The sequence below is a fragment of the Oncorhynchus kisutch genome, linkage group LG16 (genome assembly GCF_002021735.2).
Source record: "Oncorhynchus kisutch isolate 150728-3 linkage group LG16, Okis_V2, whole genome shotgun sequence".
Classification (NCBI taxonomy): domain Eukaryota; kingdom Metazoa; phylum Chordata; class Actinopteri; order Salmoniformes; family Salmonidae; genus Oncorhynchus; species Oncorhynchus kisutch.
In genome coordinates, this window is record NC_034189.2 from 41,710,933 (window position 1) to 41,718,653 (window position 7,721).

Below are 7,721 nucleotides of genomic sequence, written 5' to 3' on the forward strand. Positions count from 1 at the left end.
GGATTTGGGTTGTAGTTCATATAGTATTTATAGGACTATTTCTCTCTATACCATTTGTATTTCATATACCTTTGACTATTGGATGTTCTTATAGGCACTATAGTATTGCCAGTGTAACAGTACAGCTTCCGTCTCTCTCCTCGCCCCTACCGGAGCTCGAACCAGGAACACATCGACAACTGCCACACTCGAAGCAGCGTTCCATCGCTCCACAAAAGCCGCGGCCCTTGCAGAGAAAGGGGAATAACTACTCCAAGTCTCAGAGCGAGTGACATTTGAAACACTATTAGCGCACACCCAGCTAACTAGCTAGCCATTTCACATCGGTTACACCAGCCATTAGGCTGATAGGCTTGGAAGTCAAACAGCGCAGTGCTTGCGAAGAGCTGCTGGCAAAACGCACGAAAGTGCTGTTTGAGTGAATGCTTACGAGCCTGCTGCTGCCTACCATCGCTCAGACAGACTGCTCTATCAATCATAGACTTAATTATAACATAATAACACACAGAAATTCAAGCCTTTGGTCATTAATATGGTCGAATCTGGAAACTATCATTTCGGAAACAAAACGTTTATTATTTCAGTGAAATACGGAACCTTTCGGTATTTTATCTAATGGGTGGCATCCCTAAGTCTAAATATTCTTGTTACATTGCACAACCTTCAATGTTATGTCATAATTACATAAAATTCTGGCAAATTAGTTCGCAATGAGCCGGGCTGCCCAAACGGTTGCATATACCCTGACTCTGCGTGCAATGAACGCAAGAGAAGTGACACAATTTCACCTGGTTAATATTGCATGCTAACCTGGATTTCTTTTAGCTAAATATGCAGGTTTAAAAATATATACTTCTGTGTATTGATTTTAAGAAAGGCATTGGTGTATATGGTTAGGTACAGTCGTCCAGCGATTGTGCTTTTTTTTGCAAATGTGCTTTTGTTAAATCATCCCCCAGCGTTGCATCGATTATATGCAACGAAGGACACGCTAGATAAACTAGTAATATCAACCATGTGTAGTTATTATGATTGAGTAATTGTTTTTTATAAAGATAAGATTGGCTTCTACTGCATTCGCGTAACAGGCAGGCTCCCCGTGGAGTGCAATGAGAGGCAGGTCGTTTGAGCGTTAGACTAGTTAACTAAGGTTGCAAGATTGGTTCCCCCGAGCTGACAAGGTGAAAAATCTGTCGTTCTGCCCCTGAACAAGGCAGTTAACCCACCGTTCCTAGGCCGTCATTGAAAATAAGAATGTGTTCTCAACTGACGTGCCTAGTTAAATAAATAAAGGTGTTACAAAAATATTTTAAAAAATAAATAAATAAATAGGCAAAATTGGCGTCCATAAATACAGATTTCCGATTGTTATGAAAACTTGAAATCAGCCATTCCGATTAATCGGTCGACCTCTAATGCAGACTAGGTTAAGTGTTTCCAGAACCTAGTGTCTTAATTATGAGTTTACGGGGTTTGAAAAGTCAGAGGGCTGATTCCCCCTCACAGCAAGAGCTTGCGCCAGGCAAGGAACCACCAAGCCCCAGCCTCTCTCTCAGGACTTCACCCACAAAAATTACATCTTCAAAGGGTCTTTCCATCTCCTCCAGTGAGCCAGTGCAGTGGAGGCTAGCGTGAATGACACGGAAGGTTAAACTGAAATAATAACCTCTATCTGCATCGGGAAACGCTACTGAATGCTGAATTGGGTAACCCCCTGGCAGTATTCTGAAGAGATAAGTCTCTTCTTTGTTCCATTCAATTGTGCTTAAACTAGGCTACTAAAGCAGGCCCTCCATTTCAAAAGCAGGATTTGAGTGGCATTAGTATGGCATGGGAGAAAAAAAAGAAAAAAAAGAAGAAAAAAAATAGGGCTTCCTAAACCTTGTTTTTAGCAAAAAACACCATGAATGAACTCTGCACTGACATCTCCACAGGCACTGACTATATATTCCTCACTACAAAGCCTTGTGGAAAGCTGGCTGGCCTAAACTGATCCTTGCACCCCCCCCCCCCCCCCCCCCCCTCCTAATAAGGACACAGGTTTCAGAGGTCACACGTCTGTCTCCAATCAGATAGAGACAATCTTGCCCCAGGAGGAACACAATTGGCCCTCTGCTTTCTCTCCAACCAGACACTCACAAATTGAACTGGGCGAGCACGAGCGTCATTTGCCTGCCTGAACGCAGTGCTGTAGCAACAACCTGAACACAGTGCTGTAACAGCAATAACACAACGCTTCATCAAATACACATTAGCTAAGTCAACACATAAGAACACACCAAGATCCTCTCCCCACAGATACACATACACCCAGATCCTCTCACATAAAAACAATCCATCTAGATCCTGACGGTAATGTCAAGGTGTAGGCGAAAACAGAAACAGCATGGCTGAGATAGACAAGGGAAGCCAAACAACAGCTGTGGATGTTTCCTCTGTGCCTCTGAGATGACAGAGATGATTCATAAAACCACATCTGAGAGAGGGGGAGATAGAAAGATGAAAAACAGAGATATGGTCTGGTTCCTGCCTTATAGCCAATCATAGACATAGCAGGTATTATGTTCTAAAGTGGAAAAGAGACATCTTCAGCTCCAGCCTGGTTGGGAACGCAACTGACCGCTGGCCCTCTTCACACACCAGCTGGTCTCACAATGGGCCACGGGGTTTGGCACATGGCCCCTGGTCTCTCAAGCAGTGCCCACGCACACACACAGTCATGCAAACACACAGGCAAGCGCACACACAGACGCGCAAACCCCCACTCACACACACGCAAACTCACACTGGCACACAGTGTGACACACACTCTCACTCTCAAACACACACATACACAGCCTGTAGAAGTCATTCCAGAGAGCCAGCAGCAGGAGGTCTCTCCGTGGAGAGATGATATCCCGCCTGTCCTGTTTCTGCTGACAAAATGCCTTCCTCCATCTTCAATGACACGCCTCGCTAAGCTCCATCTTTTCTGTTATTCTCTTCTCTCATGTGCTGCTGGCCTGTTTAGAAAACGCTCCTACATTGCCATTGTCATGGCACATAATGCATACTGTATATGCATAATTATAAACTGGTTGGTTCGAGCCCTGAATGGTGATTGGCTGACAGCCGTGGTATATCAAACCGTATACCATAGGTATGACAAAACATTTATTTTTACTGCTCTAATTTCATTGGTAACCATTTTATAATAGCAATAAGGCACCTTGCGGGTTTGTGATATATGGCCAGTATACCATGGCTAAGGGCTGTATCATGGCACTCTGTGTTGCGTCGTGCCTAAGAACAGCCCTTTACCGTGGTATATTGGCCATATACCCCACCCCCCGGGCCTTATTGCTTAAATCTACCTCTTGATGTGGTGCATGACAAAAGCTCTTGATGTGGGAGGAAGGTAAATGTAGCTTTGGCTCCTGGCTAAAGCAACATTGAGGGAGGCTCTCTAATAACCATGGCAGGAGGGGAATTTACAGTACACGTTATACCACCAGGCTTATCTACCCTACTACCTCTCAGCTCATGTCACATGTAGAAGATAGAGACTTAACACCCACATGGCTGCAGGAGAAAAACGTGGTTATTTTCAAGCAAATGGAGTGGTGTTTTGTGTTGGCTTGCGATTCCCTTATCTGTCAGTGTTTCTCCCTCGATAATATTACGACTGGGGAGACAGCAAACACATGCTCTTCACTGTATCATGATAATAAATTGTACTTAGTTAAAGTACCCAGAAACTTTCATGTGACTATGGGGGGGGGGGGGGGGGGGGGAAGCTACTGTAACAGTACTGTATACTACCCAGAAATATTACATTGCAGTTTTCATTTGACAGAAATCCTCTCCACTTCCTAATTTGTGCAGATATCACACAATGCATGGATAGAAAAAGTACACGATAACATCTGTTGTCAGGAAGGAGAGCAAAGTTCCGTGTTTGTTTGATGGGAGCTCTAGATTAAAGAAAAATGAGTCACACATATATGGGCTCCTAGGGGGATGTGTGGTGATCAGGTCCTACCTCCTGTGACCCGGTTTTCCTGCAATCTTATCCCAAAATGGATGTCAGTCTCAGGACTCTCAGTGCCGCCAGAGCAAAAACCACCAAATGTCTCTTCTTGTGTGGACCAGTTTTATCTAGCCTACAAACTCACCAAGCAGTTGTTTCCAGTTTTGCATTAAAAGAGAGGAGCAAGACATCAGAACTCTCTACTCGAATGGCTTTAGGGAGAGAACCCCTGTTGTGTAGCCTAAGCCTCGTGACCGAGTCTGTGTGACTGAATGAAATCTCATAACAACTACTGTAGTGGGCCCATCTTACGCAGGCTGGCACCAGACGTGACTCACACAGCAGGGGCCAGGGGGTTCAAAGCAACAACAAAAAAAACAAATGGGGGCTATTCCACGGTAACAGAATGACGCTGAACCATTGATTGCCAAGTTAAACAACCCATACAACTCAATGCACTACCTTCAATTGGTCGCATTGACGCGAGCTGCACCTTCTACATGGTCACCTGACTCAAAACTGTTAGATTGATACATGGCTACTTGCAGTGAGTATTATATTTATTGCGTTCTGAAGTTTTGGGAATTTGCACTTACTCAGGTGGTAAATTAGCCGCACATAAAATGTGCCTATGATATTAGTGCACATAAAGATGCCGGAAAATTCATCTGTATTGAACAAAAAAATAAGACATTTCTGGGACCCTATTTTAACAGTCAAAAATAACAATAGCCTAATTGTTAACCCGAAATGCACGACAATCACTGGATTAGGCGGCACACTCAAATCCCAACATTAAAATATGAAATACCATCTCAGTATTCTCTTACACTTTTTAATAAAGCACCCGAATTACATTAGATGATAGAAATAAAAAAAATACATGCATATATTTTGTATTTTTTTTGGGGGGGGGGGGGGGGTCCGGTGTGGGTCAGAGTTCAGTGGGTGAAGGGGCTGGTTACAGTTAATGGAAAGAGAGGGGGCTCATGGGTAGGTGTCTGTAAGAGCTGGGAGAGGTGACATTAACTGGAGAGACAGGGAGACAAAGAGGGAGGGGTTGTCCAGACTGTTTTCACACTCTTGGTTTGACCACCACGTGACAGAAAGAGAAAGAAAACAGTTATGAGCTGAACTTAACAGTATGCCAGTGGAAGAGAAGACCGTAGCAGGTGACCCAACAGTGGTTTGTGACTACTATGAATTTCCATTGCAGCCAATTCAGTTTCAGTCATTCTGAGTTGTTTTGTAATAGTCTTTTACTGATTTATTAACAGAATGACGTGTTTGAATCACTTAATAAATCATAAACCAAATTGATATCAGTAAAAACCTACAGCTAATTGATAGGTCTACCTTTACTTGTTAATTCTGTGATCTTCCATTCTCATCAGGGAGAGAAATTAAAAAATAACTTAAAGATATGTGTTTTTTGGTAACAGAATGACAAGACACTAGGCAATATTACTTAAACTTACAGAAGACTAATAATTTTTGCAAAACTACATTATAAATGTAGATATTAGTTGGCAGGGGCCTTTACTTCAAAGTTATTGTGTTTTGATGCATTTCTAATTGCTTATAAAAGACTGTCTGCTAGATGTTTTCTAAAACCCTTTGTCCATCCGTTAGGCTAGAAATCAAAGCCTTTGGTTTAAAAAAAGTAGATACGCCTTCATTTCAAAAAATATAGACTAGGAGTTTCATGTGACACCAAATTTGATGTGCTCATGGGGCATTTTACATGGAAATGCCCTATACTGTCTGGAACAAACCATGGCGCTTTCAAAAAGCCCCAGAAATGAATTCATGCTGTATCTTGCAGCATAACGCAGGAAGCTTGTCTTCCAACACATTTCTGTGAAGGTGTTTACTTAACATTCTAAACTGAATGGTTCGAGCCCCGAATGCTGATTGGCTGAATCCTGCATCTTGCACAAGAACAGCCCTTAGCCGTGGTATATTGGCATTCATTGGCTATATACACAACACCTCCTCTGGCCTTATTAGGTAACACACCACATGGCGAGACAAGGTGTTCTTTACCTGCATGTCATTTTCTCACCAAATCCCCGCTACAGCGATACGCACTTGTGTAGATCTGAGAGAATAGGAAAATAAAAAGCAATTTGGTGACAACTTCACCCATTATTAGAGAGCAAAGAGGAGCTATTACCTTACTGACAGCTGTACCTATCCAGGGTTAGGCAGTAGGTGCTATGGGTTGATTTAGGATTGGGTGTTTTAACAAAGGGCTGCAATTGACACACACACACACACACAAACAAAGGGAGGGATACCCCATTCCCAACACCAGGTGTTCACAGGTGTCCAGTAATTAAGATGTCAGGACTATGAAAGGTGGCTTAACAGACTGGACCTAGTCTGTAGTCTATTGTCAGCTGGTATCTGGGGCTACTGACCCAGAAGTGTCAGGCCAGGTGTCCTGGAACTGGTGGTATTGAGGTAGCCTTGAGAAGGGCTATCAGACAGGGCTGCAAGACTCGGCCACCCTGCCTCTCACCTGTCTGTCTCTCTGAGCACACACCAGACCCTGACACTCCTCAATCCTAAACCCAAATCATTCCACAATGGTCATTTGTGGTCATATGGACACTGAATTAATTAACATGTGCGAGTCCATAGTGTAGTTTATCATGTCCAAAATGTAAAATAACATCGTAAAGTTATGAAAAGATTAGTCAATATAGTCCAATGTGTGTATGATTCGTTGTGCTGTAAGAGGTAGCCAAGTTGACTTTGAGAACCAATATTGATTCAAATAAAAGCCTTCACATGGCAGCTCGTGTTGATCCTCTCAACACTCATCAATAGGTGTGCTGTGGGATCAGTTCACTGCAGGAATGAAGACGGTTACAAAATATTGAGAAATATTCCAATTAGACATTAAGAATATAATATCACTGGCGTTTTCAGTTCGATGGGAACCCATATTTTTGTTGTAGGTGAAATAGGCACACGTTTTGAACATGTTATTAGGATGTAGGCAACTTTGTAATTCACGCTATATTTCGGATAGAAGCCAATGACAATGTTTTAACCATTCATTCTGCATGCCCCCTTTTCCGTGGCACAGTTTGAAACCCATTGTGATCTCTATATAAGCGTCCCTCTCATCACAACCATCTGTTTGAAATACCCATGGCATCGTTGATTGCTCTGTCTGGTACAAAGATGGTAAAAATGCCTTACCTGAGCTAGTCAAACGCTCTTAATTCCGGCGAACATCGACATTTCTTCAGGTTTAGATCCGATATGCAAAGACTAAACGGAATGCATGCTTTCGCACCATCTTCAAAGAAAGAGGTAAGTTGCAATCGAACGCTATTCAGTGCTGCTCGACAACACACTATAGAATGTGTAATGTGGCGTTGTGGTTCTTTCAATTGAGGTATAAAAGAGCCGTCCTTCCTCGATAATTGTTTTGGGGAGCGGGTGGGCGGGAGCGGTGAGAGAGAGAGAGTAGAGTAGGGTGGGCGGGGCATAAGTGAATGTACTGTGTGCCAGGCCGAGCAGTTTACTTGTCATGATGTGGAATAGAACTGCTAGTTAAGGAGACAAAATATTGAAACAAAGTTGCTATTTTACTTCTGTGTCGACTATATTTACACCATGCCTAGTTTATCTAATCTTGCAGACAGATCAGAATCACAGTCTAAAGCTTCCACATCAAATATAGCCCTACCCAATT

General features: G+C 42.9%; 1 protein-coding gene across 2 annotated transcripts in view; it reads right to left on the minus strand.

The window, feature by feature from the left end:
* LOC109878197 (beta-galactoside alpha-2,6-sialyltransferase 2-like) overlaps nt 1-7,486 on the minus strand; it is a 27,044-nt gene extending 19,558 nt beyond the window's left edge. Inside the window, exons 1-2 of one of the 2 annotated variants that reach the window (XM_031792459.1) lie at nt 7,223-7,485; nt 6,056-6,110 (exon numbers count right to left, since the gene is read on the minus strand). The gene's annotated coding sequence lies outside the window, so the exon portion shown is untranslated. Of the gene's footprint in view, nt 1-6,055; nt 6,111-7,222 lie in introns of both variants that reach the window. The other variant, XM_020470435.2, reaches the window with a different exon arrangement.
* Nucleotides 7,487-7,721: the final 235 nt, after the last annotated feature.